Here is a 16,029-nt window from a genome sequence, read left to right on the forward strand (position 1 = left end):
CTGGAGCAGGGCAGGTATCAGATAAACTCATCCAGTTGGAAGGGAGGGCAATCATAGTGCTGTTATGATTTATGGACACAGCTCTCAGCATGCTTAGCCAGCCTTCTATCTGGCTGTTTCTGAGCCTGAGGACTGTGACTCTCAAGAAGCACAGCCAGATAGAAGGCTGGCTAAGCATGCTGAGTGCTGTGTCCATAAATCATAACACAGCTCTATGAAAATTACTGTTTCTAGCTGCTGTTGTCCACAGTCCACAGCAGCTAGAAAACAGTAATCTTCATAGTCATGTTAAATGATCACTATAGTGTCAGGAAAACAAAGCAGTTTTCCTGACACTATAGTGCCCTGAGGGTGCCCCCACCCTCAGGGTCCCCCTCCCGTGGTCCCCCTCCATGTTGCCAAGATAGACGCCAAATGAAGGGGTAGTTGCAGGAACAAAATACTTTAATTAAGTGTAATTAAGACACTGAGTGCAGTTCCATAAAAAGGCCCAGCAAAATCCTCAGCACCAGGCCCATGATGCTCTTAATCCGGCCCTGAGTGGATGTGACTCACAAAAGGGGATTTGGCTTCCCACACCATAATAGATTTACTATAATTTACTCTACACACTGCTATGAGCTCCTGGTATACAGAGAGTCAAAGATGCAAAAAAAATGCATTAAAAGGCCTGTCCTTGTTAATACTCGTTGACAAAATTGTTGGTACCCTTCCTTTAAAGAAAGAAAAATCCCCAATGGTCACTGAAATAACTTGAAACTGACAAAAGTAATAATAAAAAAAATTACTGAAAATCAAGTAATGAAAATCAGACATTGCTTTTGAATTGTGGTTCAACAGAATAATTATAAAAACAAACTAATAAAACTGGTCTGGCCAAAAATGAGGGTTCCCCTAGAAAAGATAAAAAATACTGTAATTTGATCACAGCGACATGTTAAACTAAGATGTGTCCTGTTATTGGCATCACAGGTGTCTTCAAATTTGTAATCAGTCAGTCGGCCTATTTAAAAGATGAAAAGTAGTCAGTGTGCTGTTTGGTATCATGGTGTGCACCACACTGTACATGGACCAAAGAAAACTAAGTAGAGAGTTGTCTCAGTAGATTAGAAAGAACATTACAGACAAACATGTTAAAGGTAAAGGTTCTAAGACCATCTCCAAACATCTTGATGTTCCTGTTACTACAGTTGCACATATTATTCTGAAGTTTAAGGTCTACTGGACTGTAGCCAACCTCCCTGGACTTGGCGGCAAGAGGAAAATTGATGACAAATTGAAGAGATGCATAATACGAATGGTATCCAAAGAGCCCAGAACAACTTCCAAAGAGATTAGAGGTGAACTCCAAGGTCAAGGTATATCAGTGTCAGATCACACCATCTGTCACTGTTTTAGCAAAGTGGACTTAATGGATGACATCTGAGGAGGAAACCACTGTTGAAAGCAAATCATAAACACGATATGGGAATTTTCCAGAATGCATATTGATAAGCCACAAAGCTTCTGGGCGAATGTTCTTTGTACAGATGAGACAAAACTAGAGCTTTTTGAGAAGTCACATCAGCTCTATGTTCACAAATGCAAAAATGACGCATACAGTAAATAGAAAAGAACATTGTACCTACTGTGAAACATGGAGGAGCTTGATTATGTTTTGGGGCTACTTTACTGCATCTGGCAACAAACACTTCTGTGCAGAGTACAATGATATCTCAAAGGTATCAAGTCATTCTGGAGCGCCGTGTCAAATAGCTGCAACAGGATAATGACCCAAAACACACAGCTAAAAACATCCAAGAATTGCTAAGAGCAAAGCACTGGATTATTTTGAAGTGGTCATCTATGAGCTCTGATCTAAATCCTATTGAACATCTGTGGAAGGAGATGAAAGATGTAGTCGGGAGAAGGCACCCTTCAATCCTGAGACAGCTGGAGCAATTTGCTTATAAGGAGTGGGCCAAAACAGGGGCGGACATACCACTTGTGCAGCTGGTTCGGCTGCACAGGGGCCCAGTGCGGGAGGGGGGCCCATGTGCAGCCTCTGTAGCAGGGCAGCGGGAAATGAGCGATTCCATTGTGGAAGCACTCATATATATATTTATCTGTATTGCCGTCCTCAGGACAGCGATACAGATGGATGCTGTAGCGGGGCAGGGGAGAGACTTCTCCCTTTCCCGTTCCTCTGATAGGCTACAGGCCTGATGCCTGTAGCCTATCAGAGGCCGGTGCAGGCGGGGCGCAATGACATTGCGCCGCCTGAGCCACACAGCACGGGATACAGGCCGGAAGAAGCCTGCATCGAATCGCTGAAAGCGGCATGGAGGTAAGTATATGTGTTTATTTTTTTAATTTACGCTACGCGGGGGCTGTATCTTATATACTGGCACTATGGGGGGAGCATGGGGCCCTATCTTATATACTGGCACACATTGGGGGCACTGTGGAGGGGAGGAGCACTATGGGGGCATCTACTGGGGGCTCCATCTTATATACTAGCACTCATGGGGGCACTATGGAGGGGGTGGGGGAGAGGAACACTATGGGGGTATCTACTGGGGTGTATTATATACTGCCACATATGGGGGGCACTATGGAGAAGGGGCTAGGGGAGCATTATGGCGCATCTACTGGGGGGCGTTATATACTGGAACACATCGGGGGCACTATGGAGATGTGGGGGAGTGGAGCACTATGGGGGCCTCTACTGGGGTGTATTATATACTGGCACACATGGGGGGGCACTATGGAGAAGTGGGGGAGAGTAGAACTATTGGGGCATTATATAGCGGCATTATACTGGCACACATTATGGATGCACTATGGAGAAGGGCGAGAGGAGCATTATGGGGGCATTTTATACTGGTACATTATGTCAGGCACTATGGGAACGAGGGGAGGAGCACTATGGGGGCATTATATAGGAGTATTTTATACTGGCGCAAATTATAGAGCACTATGGGGACCTGAGCTCAACTGGGGGCACTAAGAGGGTTTTTTGGGCACACAGCAGGGGGTATTGGCACACATTATGAGGGCACTATGGGGACATTGGCTCTACTGGGGGCACATGCCACACAACAGGGCATTTTTATGTACTGGGACACATTATAAGGGGGCATTTTTCTACTGTTACTACTACATGCACTCTGGCAGATAGTTATTTCTATTGGTGGGACTTTGGGGAACACTATTACTGTGGGTTTGGGGCACCCTGGCACAGTATGAGCTTAGTATAATTATGTTTGGGGAACATCATGTTTACACTGTTAGTACAAGGGGCACTATTTCCTGGGCGCAGTTATTTTTCAGGGCACTGTGCCAATAATTACTGAAGGCAGTGCTATCTGTGTGTAACTAGTATTTTCAGGGGGACTTTTTCTGCAGTATAGTATTGGGGAGTACAGCAGGCACAGTATTAGGGGTGGCAGGGTGGAGTGTTCAAAAGGTGGGAGGATGATGGAAAACTAGGAAACTAAGATGTCTGTCTGTCAAACTCTGCAGAGAGAAGAGATGTCTGAAAGAAATCATCATGGTGGTCTGGTCTGAAAGGAGAAGATGAGAACAGAAAACATCTACGTCAAAGGAGACATCACCGAATGTAAGAGGTATGTGGCGCTGTATAAGTCTATCTTCACATCTGAGTTAGTGATTCCGGCAGGTTGTTCCATCTGAGAACAGCCTGCCGTAATTCACCGTCTCCGGCACCACTGGATGCAGACGGAATGCCCGCCGACCCCATTAACTATAATGGGGTCCAGCAGAGATCCGGCCACAATCTGGCAGAGAATCGGCGGGACACAAACTGCTGCATGCTGTGGTTTGTGTCCGGCCAATTCCTTGCATTCTCTGCCGGATCTGGTCGCCGAATTGTAGCGCTGCAGATGTGAAAGTAGCCTTACTCTGACCGTTTCGTATTACTATATGTAATGTTAGGACAAAATAGGTTAGGTTTAGAATTTGGCTTGGGGGGAGGGGGGGGCCAAATTCTTTGCACAGGTGCCCTCAGGCCAAAATACCTGTGGACAGGTGCAGAAGTCTCATTGAGAGTTACAGAAATCACCTGATTGCAGTGTTTGTCTCAACAGGTTGTGCAACCTTCATTTTTGTCAACGCCAGTTTCATTAGTATGTTTTATAAAATATTCTGTTGAACCACAATTCAAAAGCAATGTCTGATTTTCATTAGCTTTTTATTATTACTTTTGTCAGTTTCAGGTTATTTTAGTGACCATTGTGTGTTTTTCTTTCTTTAACGGAAGGGTACCATCAGTTTTGCCCACTTGTGTACATTCATTGCATCTTGCTCAATGGCATTATTTGGTAACTGTACAGTATTTATGCATCCAGGGAAAGTACCGGTTCCCTGTTCATCTTGTTTCAATTGCCAAAGTCCACCCTCTCACAGTTTAATAGATATGATATGAGTCATTTGTCTCATAGCTAATTTCTTCCCTCGATATGAAGCTGCCTGTGATCAACCTAGGATGACCTGATAACAAATACAGTTGTAGCAGGAGATCCGGTGTTGACATTTGTATATATCTCAACAGTGGCGTACATAGAGAAGTAAGGGCCGTATAGCAAGTATCAAACCAGGCCCTCCATACAGGACAGAAGGGTTTCCGTCTAAACTAGTGTTGATCGCGAATATTCTAATCGCGAATTGTTATCATGAATATTGGCACTTCGAGAATTCACGAATATCTAGAATATAGTGCTATATCTTCGTAATCGCGAATATTCTAGATTTTTTTACATCAGTACCCATGATCCCTCACTGCTTCTTGCTTGTGAACTAATGAGAAGGCTGCAATATCTTTGACTTTAGGAGTACTGTTGATCGCAAATTTTCGTATCGCGAATTTTTATTGCGAATTTTCCGACTGCCGATTTTTGCATTCAAGATAATAATGACGAGATCACAAAATCTCGAATTCGCTAAAATATGACGAATATTCGCCCAAATATTCGTCAAATATCGCGAATTCGAATGTTGCCCCTGCCGCTCATCACTGGTCTAAACCCCTTTCATTAACTCTTGGGCCATTTTATCCACTGCCTCATTTGCTAAAAGTTGTTCCTTTAGAGGGTAGAGTCCTGACCAAGTTTTCACATCCAGTAGAAGAGGAAATAATCCTAAGTAAGACTGGGCCCCCTATTGCCCTGGGCCGCATAGCAGTCGCATGGTCTTACATTGTGCAGCAGTTGTGTGCGGTTCTGCTGAGATACTGAAATCTACTCCAGCTACTGACTGAGATTTCAAATGTCATTTATGCCAGGAAACTGGTGTAAATGTCTGCGAACTTGCATGGGTTGATGATAACCCTAGCAACACCACGCCACCATACTGCCCCACCATTGTACCAAGTTTCGAGGGTGTTGTAAAAATGCCACCTTTTCCTAAATTCAGGCGCACAAGCATTTAAAAAGTTGCAAAATGGGGACATGTACATTTTTGTTTTACACCAAAGACTGGCGTAGGGAGTCATAATAAATGAGGCAGCTGGGCACAGGATCTGTATAACAAGTCTGCCGTCTGCAAATCCTGAAAGACTGTACAGAGAATCACAGCAACTCTATGTACAGAGCCCCTGCCATTACTACATTATGGAGAGTTGACTGGATGTCACTTCTTTCAATCTGTCACATGCCTGGAGACACTGGAAGGAAGAGTTTAGTCTCTAAGTGGCCCTAAAGGTAAGCAGTGGCATAAGAAGTTTTATTAGAGATGACCTTGCGGTTCGCCCGGCAGTCGTTTCGCGGCTAAATTTGCTCGTTCGCGGTTCGCCGAACAAGCGAACATATGGCGATGTCCGCCAGCACCATATTCTTTTGCATCGTGCCGAACTTTGATCCATGACACTTCCATCAGGTGGGACAGAACAGCAAATTGAGACATTTCAGCACATGGACACACACCCTACCCTATAAATAAACCCGATCTGGCAGCCATTTTACATTCAGTTTTTTGCCAGTGTAGGGAGAGGTTGCTGTGAGGAGCAGGGACAGGCTGTTAGTGACACCAAACGCTAGCTAATAGGGCCACAAAAGTCCTTTTAAGGACTGGTATAGGTGTGCTATCGATAGATGTGATATACTGAGGGGTGTGATATAATATACTTTCTAACATAGAAAGTACATTATAGTGCATTTGTATTGTGCAGTATTTGTGTGCGGTTCTGCTGAGATACCGCAGCTATATAGAGGGACAAACGGTATTGGAATAACTAATTGCAACTGGTGTGATATACCTGTTGCCCCCCCAAAATAAAACTGATTGACGGGTGTAATATACCTATAATATACCTTCCAACATAGAAAGTATATTATAGTGCATTTGTATTGTGCAGCAGTTGTGTGCGGTTCTGCTAAGATACCGCAGCTAGATAGAGGGACAAACACTATTGGAATAACTAATTGCAACTGGTGTGATATACCTGTTACTCCCCCAAAAAAACTGATTAAGGGGTCCGATATACCTGCTTCCACAAAATACTGATTAAGGGGTTTGATATACCAGATTCCACAAAATAATGATTGAGGGGTGTGATATACCGGCTTCCAGCAAATACTCATTAAGGGGTTCTATATACCGGTTTCCACAAAATACTGATAGAGGGGATAGATATACCGGCTTCCACCAAATATTGATTGAGGCCTGCTATACAGCAGCTTCCACCAAATATTAAGGGGTTTGATATACCGGCTTCCATAAAATACTCATTAAGGGGTTCTATATACCTGTTTCCACAAAATACTGATAGAGGGAATTGATATATCAGCTTCCACCAAATATTGATTGAGGTCTGTGATACAACACCTTCCACCAAATATTGATTAAGGGGTTTGATATACCAGCTTCCAGCAAATACTCAATATTTGCTCGAAGCTGAACCCTCCTCATCCTCTGTATCTGCACCCTCCTCACGCTCTGCTGTGTGCACCCCCAAAGACACCACCACCACCATAGCCCTCCACTCGAGTCAGAGGAATAATTTTCCAATCCACTCCCAGACCTTACTGATGCGCAGCCATTCTTAGCATCGGATCAGGAAGAGGAGGTAGCTACGGCCGCCACCCAGCGGTCTGACGACAGTACCCAGATCAGCCCAAGGACGGAGATCCCCGCTGTTTCTGCCTACTCCGAGATCTCAAATTTCAGTGGTGGTGAAGGTGACGATGATGACGTGTCGATGGATGTCACGTGGGTGCCCACAAGAGAGGAAGAGGAGGGGAGTTCAGAGGGAGAGTCAGAGCAGCAGATAGGGGGTAGAAGGAGGAGAAGCAGCCAAAACTCGCAGTGCACAGGAGGCAAAAAACAGACTACAAATTTATCTGGAGGAAGCCATCCACCATGCACGGTCACATCTGGCGCTCCCAGGACGCCGGCACATGGCTCCGCAGTGCGGGCTTTTTTTAATGTGTCAGCTGCTGACAATAGTGTTGCCATCTGCAGCCTCTGCTTTCAACGCATAAGTCGCGGTAAGCCCAACCCTCACCTAGGGACGACCGCCTTAAGAAGGCACCTGGCCTCCCATCACCGAGCTCAGTGGGAGCAACACTGTCAGAACCCACAAAGCCACACTCCCGGCGCTCCACATTCTGCCTCTTCTCCTTCTCCTCTCTCCTCCCATCTGTCCTCCACTCCACCTTCCACTGTGCCGTCGTCGCGTTCATCTGGCAAAAGGCAGGCCTCCATGGCCCAAATGTTCGAACGTAAAAAGTTGATGACGCCGGATAACCCTCTTGCCCAACGGCTGACCGCTGGCTTGTTGGGACTGCTAGCCCGCCAACTACTGCCATATAAACTGGTTGACTCGGAGGCCTTTCAAAAATTTGCGGCCATTGGCACACCGCAATGGAAGGTCCCCGAAAGGAAATATTTCTCCCAGAAGGGCATCCCAGAGCTATATGGCCACGTTTAGTGGCAAGTGAATGTATCTCTGGCACACAGTGTCGGTGCCAAGATACATCTGACCACAGACAAGTGGTCTAGCAAACATGGGCAGGGAAAGTACATAACCTTTACTGCCCACTGGGTGAACCTTCTGACGGCTGTCAAGCATGCAAGCCGTGGCACCCGTGTGGATTTGGTGTTACCGCCATGGATTGCATGCAGGCCTGCCTTTTCTTCTCCTCCTCCTACTCCATCCTCTGTCTCCTCCTCAGCTGACTCCTCCTTTTCCACTGCTACCGCCTCTTCCACTGCACCCCCCAAGCTCCCCAGAACCTATTCGGTGTGCCAGGTGAGACGTTGCCATGCTGTGCTGCGGCTGTTGTGCCTGGAAGCCATGAGCCACACTGGTCCTGCACTGCTTTCAGCTCTGCGGTCACAGGCTGATCAGTGGCTAACCTCGCTCAATTTGACAGTTGGTAAAGTGGTGTGTGACAACAGTGCCAATGTTCTGAGCGCGCTGAAACAGAGCAAAATGACACACGTGCCGTCCATAGCACACGTCTTGAACACGTGCAGTGATTTGTTGCCAAATACCCCGGGGTTCAGCGGCGACACCACCTGCCCGTCAGACGTCTGATTTGAGACTGCCTGACGCGCTTGAACTCCACCTTGTATATGCTTGATAGGCTGCTCCAGCAGCAACATGCCGTTAACGACTACCTGTACGAACTGAACAGGACAGGTTCTGGGAGCTTGGTTTCTTTTCACTGCACCAGTGGCTGCTCATTTGCGACACATGCAGACTTCTGTGGCCATTTGATGAGATCACCAAACTGGTCAGTCGCAGCCAGGGCGCCATCAGTGACATCGTACCTTACACCTTCTTTCTGGAGCGTGCATTGTGTCGTGTCATTGATCAAGCCTTGGAGGAGCAGAAGCTGGAAGATGAGGAAGTTGCAATGCTGAATGAATTCCCAGGGGGGGCTACTCCATCTGAGACAAGTCAGCAGGAGCATGAAGAGGAGTCAGAGAATGGTGCCTGGGGGGAGGAGGAGGAGCAAGAAGAGCAGGCTTTAAACTTTTCGGGGATCTCTGGGGTTGTCTATGAATGGGGGAGGAGACCGAGGACGACATTCTCCTGGGCGATGAGTAGGAGCCAGGGGCTCCACCGCTTCCAATTTAGTGCAAATGGGGGCCTTCATGCTCCAGTGTTTGAAGAGGGACCCCCATATAAAAAACATAAAGGGCAAGGACCAGTACTGGGTGGCAAAGTACTTAGACCCCCGGTACAAACACAAAATAGCGGACATGTTACCAGCATCACAGAGGGCTGTCAGAATGCAGCATTTCCAGGCCTTGCTGCGAGAGATGCTGCATTCTGCTGTTGCGGGCGCTGGCAGAGCAATTTCCACCCACAGAGAAGCAGTTGTGGGTACCAATCCCACCGCGCATGCAAGAAGAGGGCGGTTTAAAGATGTGTTAGTCACTTTGAATATGAGATCATTCTTGCAGCCAACCCATCGACAGCCGCCCGCCGTATCCAGCCTCAGGGAATGCCTAGACCGACAGGTGTTTGACTACATCGGGTTAACGGCCGATGTGGACACTGTCACGGGGTAGAGTCGCGGGTATAAAGATAGGGCGGATGTGCACCCCCTGAGCTGCCACCCGGTCCCCTCTCCCTGCCTACTTGCACCACCCGCCCTAGGTGACGGGGCGCAACTGGGCGACAGTCCCTGACCTGAGTAAGTGCAAGCAGAGAGATAGAGACAGCAGGGAAGCGGACATCCAATGAGAGGTAGCACTAGAGCAGACAGAGAGGTGGAACAAGCAAAGTACCACCAAAAAACGGAAGGGAGAGGCGGGTCAACTAGCCGGGGTCAGTCCAGGAGGTCACGTCAGTACAAGAGACGAGGCAAAGACAAAATCCAAAAGCAAGCCGAGGTCAAAATCCGAGAGGTATCATCAAGGTTCAGGGAGCAGGCAGAAGAGGTGTCAGAAAGCAGATCAAGCGTCAAATCCAAAGGTAAGCTAAATAACAATAATAATACACAGCCTAAGGGACTAAAATCACAGGCAACCTGTAGCCAGCAGGTTGCCTGTATTTATAGTGGGGAGTGAGGGTCATGTGACGTGGCCAGCGTCACATGACCGACAGACAAACAAGTCGAGCACCGAGTGATCAGCTCGGCGCTCAAGGCAGACCTAGGAGCAGGGAGCCTCCCATCTAGCAAAAGCCGCCCTGGGAACGAGGCTGAACACAGATCCTTGCTCCCGAAGCTAAGCAGCAGGTCTGCGGCTGATGGGAGACCGAGTGCGCCTTCAGCACCCCGTTACAGTACCCCCCTTATTACGAGGGGCCATCGGACCCAAGCCCTTGGGTAAAAATCTCCCAGGATGCTCATCATGAAACTTCTTGATCTCACCCATAAGAGTTGGTTATGTGATACATAGAACCTTAGAGAAAGCTCCACTGCCTGATTTAACCGTTCCGTCTGCCCATTGGTCTGTGGATGGAAAGCAGACGAAAAGGATAAAGAGATGTTGCATCTTCGACAAAAAGCCCTCCAGAAACCAGAAACAAACTGAACGCCTCTATCAGAGACGATATTCTCAGGGACACCATGCAGACGTACCACATGTTCAATGAACAAGGATGCTAAGGTCTTCGCATCAGGGAGTTTAATTAAAGGAACAAAGTGCACCATCTTGCTAAAATGGTCAACCACTACCCACACCACTGATTTCCCCTCAGAAGGGGGCCAGATCAGAAATATAATCCATGGAAATGTGAGACCATGGCTTGCAGGGAATGGGTAGTGGTTATACACTGCTCAAAAAAATAAAGGGAACACAAAAATAACACATCCTAGATCTGAATTAATTAAATAGTCTTCTGAAATACTTTGTTCTTTACATAGTTGAAAAAAAAAATGGAAATCAAATTTTTTAACCCATGGAGGTCTGGATTTGGAGTCACCCTCAAAATGAAAGTGGAAAAACACACTACAGGCTGATCCAACTTTGATGTAATGTCCTTAAAACAAGTCAAAATGAGGCTCAGTAGTGTGTGTGGCCTCCACGTGCCTGTATGACCTCCCTACAACGCCTGTGCATGCTCCTGATGAGGTGGCGGATGGTCTCCTGAGGGATCTCCTCCCAGACCTGGACTAAAGCATCTGCCAACTCCTGGACAGTCTGTGGTGCAACGTGACGTTGGTGGATAGAGTGAGACGTGATGTCCCAAATGTGCTCAATTGGATTCAGGTCTGGGGAACGGGCGGGCCAGTCTATAGCATCAATGCCTTCATCTTGCAGGAACTGCTGACACACTCCAGCCACATGAGGTCTAGCATTGTCTTGCATTAGGAGGAACCCAGGGCCAACCGCACCAGCATATGGTCTCACAAGGGGTCTGAGGATCTCATCTCGGTACCTAATGGCAGTCAGGCTACCTCTGGCGAGCACATGGAGGGCTGTGCGGCCCTCCAAAGAAATGCCACCCCACACCATTACTGACCTAATGCCAAACCGGTCATGCTGGAGGATGTTGCAGGCAGCAGAACGTTCTCCACGGCGTCTCCAGACACGTCTGTCACATGTGCTCAGTGTGAACCTGCTTTCATCTGTGAAGAGCACAGGGCGCCAGTGGCGAATTTGCCAATCTTGGTGTTTTCTGGCAAATGCCAAACGTCCTGCACGGTGTTGGGCTGTAAGCACAACCCCCACCTGTGGACGTCGGGCCCTCATATCACCCTCGTGGAGTCTGTTTCTGACCGTTTGAGCAGACACATGCACATTTGTGGCCTGCTGGAGGTCATTTTGCAGGGCTCTGGCAGTGCTCCTCCTGTTCCTCCTTGCACAAAGGCGGAGGTAGCGGTCCTGCTGCTGGGTTGTTGCCCTCCTACGGCCTCCTCCACGTCTCCTGATGTACTGGCCTGTCTCCTGGTAGCGCTTCCATGCTCTGGACACTACGCTGACAGACACAGCAAACCATCTTGCCACAGCTCGCATTGATGTGCCATCCTGGATAAGCTGCACTACCTGAGCCACTTGTGTGGGTTGTAGACTCCGTCTCATGCTACCACTAGAGTGAAAGCACCGGCAGCATTCAAAAGTGACCAAAACATCAGCCAGGAAGCATAGGAACTGAGAAGTGGTCAGGTCACCACCTGCAGAACCACTACTTTATTGGGGGTGTCTTGCTAATTGCCTATAATTTCCACCTGTTGTCTATCCCATTTGCACAACAGCATGTGAAATTGATTGTCACTCAGTGTTGCTTCCTAAGTGGACAGTTTGATTTCACAGAAGTGTGATTGACTTGGAGTTACATTGTGTTGTTTAAGTGTTCCCTTTATTTTTTTGAGCAGTGTAGTTAGACCTCAGCAGCAATTCCTTAGTGGCAGCAATACCTGGATGACCAGAGAGCACGGAGTCATGACATTTACCCAATAATTGAAAACGAAAGCACTCAGGAACAAATAACTTATCTGCCGGTGTTTGTGGAGTAGCAAGTTGCTGTGGCCGTTGAATCTCAGAGGAAAGATCCGCAGAAATTGCTGCCACAAAGATGCTTGCCGGCAAAATGGGTTCCGGGTGGGGGGGGGGGGGTTGTCAGGAGGTTGGACGGCATTAAAACTCCGGGATAAGGCATCTGCCTTAATATTTTTACTACCTGGTCTGAAAGTAACAGAAAAATTTAAACGAGTAAAAAACAGGGCCCATCTGGCTTGTCTAGGATTAAGGCGTTTGGCCGCCTCAAGAAACACTAAGTTCTTATGATCGGTGAGGACAGTACAGTAATACGGTGTCTACCCCCTTCTAAAAAATGCCTCCATTACTCAAATGCCCATTTTATGGCCAGTAATTCGCAGTTTCCAATATCGTAATTTCTCTCCGAAGGAGAGAACTTACGAGAGAAGAAGGCGCATGGCCTTAAATTAGTCAGGTTAGTCATCCTCTGAGGCATCAACCTCCACCACAAAAGAATCCTCGGTATCGGGCTGAACCAAGACTGGAGCCATCTGAAAACAATTTTTAAGGGTATGAAAGGCCCGACAGGCCTCCAACGACCAGTTAACCAGATCAGAACCTTTTTTAGTTAAGTCAGTAAGGGGCTTGGCAATAACAAAAAAATTCTTTATGAATTTACGGTAAAAATTGGCGAATCCTAAAAAGCGTTGGAGTGCCTTTAAGGAGGATGGTCTTACCCAGTCTTGGATAGCCTGAACCTTACTGGGATCCATTTTAAATGAATGAGGAGTAAGAATATAGCCAAGATAAGGAATCTCTTGAACTCCAAACAAACATTTCTCTAATTTAACGGACAGATGATTCTCCCTGAGGATTTTAAGAACCAATCTGATGTGAGACACATGAGAATCCCAGTCAGGTGAAAAGACAAGAATATCATCCAGATAAACAATCATAACTTTGCCGATGAGTTCTCTAAAAATGTCGTTCATGAAATTCTGAAACACAGCTGGGGCATTGCAAAGACCGAATGGCATAAGAAGATACTCAAAGTGTCCCTCTGGAGTATTAAATGCAGTTTTCCACTCATCTCCCTCCTTAATACGAACTAGGCTATACGCTCCTCTCAAATCAAATTTAGAAAACCACAAAGCACCCAAAATCTGGTTAAACAAATCAGGAATCAACGGGATGAAATACTGATTCCTAATAGTGATTTTATTCAAATTTTTATAGTCAATGCAGGGCCTGCATTCAGGACTGGAAAGATTATAAATCCGTCCTTGGACTCGGGTACCAAGTCGATAACACAGTCATAAGACCTATGGGAGGGAGAGTATCTGTCTCAGTGGTGGAAAAAACATCTGAATAATCAGAAATAAAATGAGGAATAATATCTAATGAAACCCCAGCTTGAACTACGGTTAAGCAAGAACTACAGTTAGGCCCCCATCTCTCTAACTCGCCCGAACTCCAGTTAATGACCGGATTGTGTTGCTGAAGACAGGGCATACAAAAGACTACCTGAACAGGAAGATTCTCTAAAACAAAGAAAGAGCATTTCTCTGAGTGGCAGACCCCCACAGACAGGGTAACCTCCGGAGTACAGAGTTTTACCGTGCCCCCTAGCAGGGGGGTAGAATCGATGGCGACAACCTGGATCGGGGTTGACAATTCTAGTATAGGAATTCCCATTTGTTCAACACATTTGTAATTAATAAAACTAAAAGCTGACCCTGAATCCACAAAGGCATTTCCTGACCCCTTTAAAACTCCAAAGGCAATAGAAACAGGCAACAATAATTTACTTCTTACCACCTCCGGGAGTACCTTGTCCTTAGATACTTCAGACTTGGATGACTTTCCAGAAGGCGGAGCTTTAGGACACTAACGGATCCAGTGGTCGGGATCCCCACAATAAAAACAAGAGCCCCGACGACAGCGTAGCTCTCTTCGCGTCATCCCAAGTTGCATGGGCTCGTCCGAGTGGGCCTCCATCTTGGGTTCAATGGGGGAAACCTCAGGATGAAGAAGGGTACGAGGAGAAAACAAATGCTCTCGCTGTCTCTCTCTGATCTGTCTATCTAGTCTGATGGCTAGCGTCATGGTCTCCTCTAAAGAGTCAGGACAGGGATAACAAACCAACATGTCTTTTAACTTCTCAGTCAAGCCTGCCCTAAATTGACATTTGAGCGCTGGTTCGTTCCAACCCGAGGGAACGCACCACTTGCGGAACTGTGTATAATAATCCTCCACGGGACGGTTCCCCTGAGTGAGGGCCTTAAGATTGGATTCTGCACATGTTCGGTGAGGCTCTGTAGAGGGTCCATGCTAAATTAAGGCCTGTGATTCTGTCACAGGGTAGAGTCGCGGGTATAAAGATAGAGCGGAGGTGCACCCCCTGAGCTGCCACCCGGTCCCCTGTCCCTGCCTACTTGCACCACCCGCCCTAAGCAGAGAGATAGAGAAAGCAGGGAAGCGGACAGCCAATGAGAGGTAGCACTAGAGCGGACAGAGAGGTGGAACAAGCAAAGTACCACCAAAAACGGAAAGGCGAGGCGGGTCAACTAGCCGGGGTCAGTCCAGGAGGTCACGTCAGTACAATAGAAGAGGCAAAGACAAAATCCAAAAGCAAGCCGAGGTCAAAAATCGAGATAGCGTCAAGGTTTAGGGAGCAGGCAGAAGAGGTGTCAGGAAGCAGATCAAGGGTCAAATCGAAAGGTAAGCTAAATAACAATAATAATACACAGCCTAAGGAACCAAAATCACAGGCAACCTGTAGCCAGCAGGTTGCCTGTATTTATAGTGGGGAGTGAGGGTCATGTGACGTGGCCAGCATCACATGACCGACAGACAAACAAGTCAAGCACCGAGTGATCAGCTCGGCGCTCAAGGCAGACCTAGGAGCAGGGAGCCTCCCATCTAGCAAAAGCCGCCCTGGGAACGAGGCTGAACACAGATCCTCGCTCCCGAAGCTAAGCAGCAGGTCTGCGGCTGATGGGAGACCGAGTGCGCCTTCGGTGCCCCGTTACAGACGCTCTGAGAAGTGAGGAACCCCTGGACTACTGGGTGTGCAGGCTTGACCTGTGGCCAGAGCTAGCACAATTTGCCATGGAACTCTTGGCTTGCCCCTCATCGAGTGTCCTGTCGAAAGGACGTTCAGCTCAGCAGGGGGGATCATGACCAAAAAGCGCACTCGCCTAGCTCATGACAGTGTGGACTACCTTACATTTCTTAAAATGAATAAGGCATGGATCTTGGAGGAATTCAACACCTGTGACGAACACGTTTAATTGAATTTCCTCATGCCAGCCAACACATATGCGCCACCACACAGAACAAATAATGGTCCCTGTCTTATGTAAATACAGCAGCATAAAAGGCCTTTTCTGGCCGGTGAATGCCTAATGTTTGGGGCCTGTACTCCACTGGCCTGCAGTAAAATTGGTATCCAATGACCGTCTAATATACCTCCAGGCACATAATCACTTGATCTTTTCTGTATGGTGAATGCCTAATTGTTGGGGCCTCGAAGGAATTCAACACTTGTGACGACCACGTGTTATCGAATTTCATCTATTATCATTTGGGGTTTATTCAAGAGGGGGGATTTTGTTAGCCATGTTTTTAATCCAATTTTATATTTTTAGTTAT

The sequence above is a fragment of the Bufo bufo genome, chromosome 6, assembly GCF_905171765.1.
Source record: "Bufo bufo chromosome 6, aBufBuf1.1, whole genome shotgun sequence".
In the NCBI taxonomy this organism is placed as follows: domain Eukaryota; kingdom Metazoa; phylum Chordata; class Amphibia; order Anura; family Bufonidae; genus Bufo; species Bufo bufo.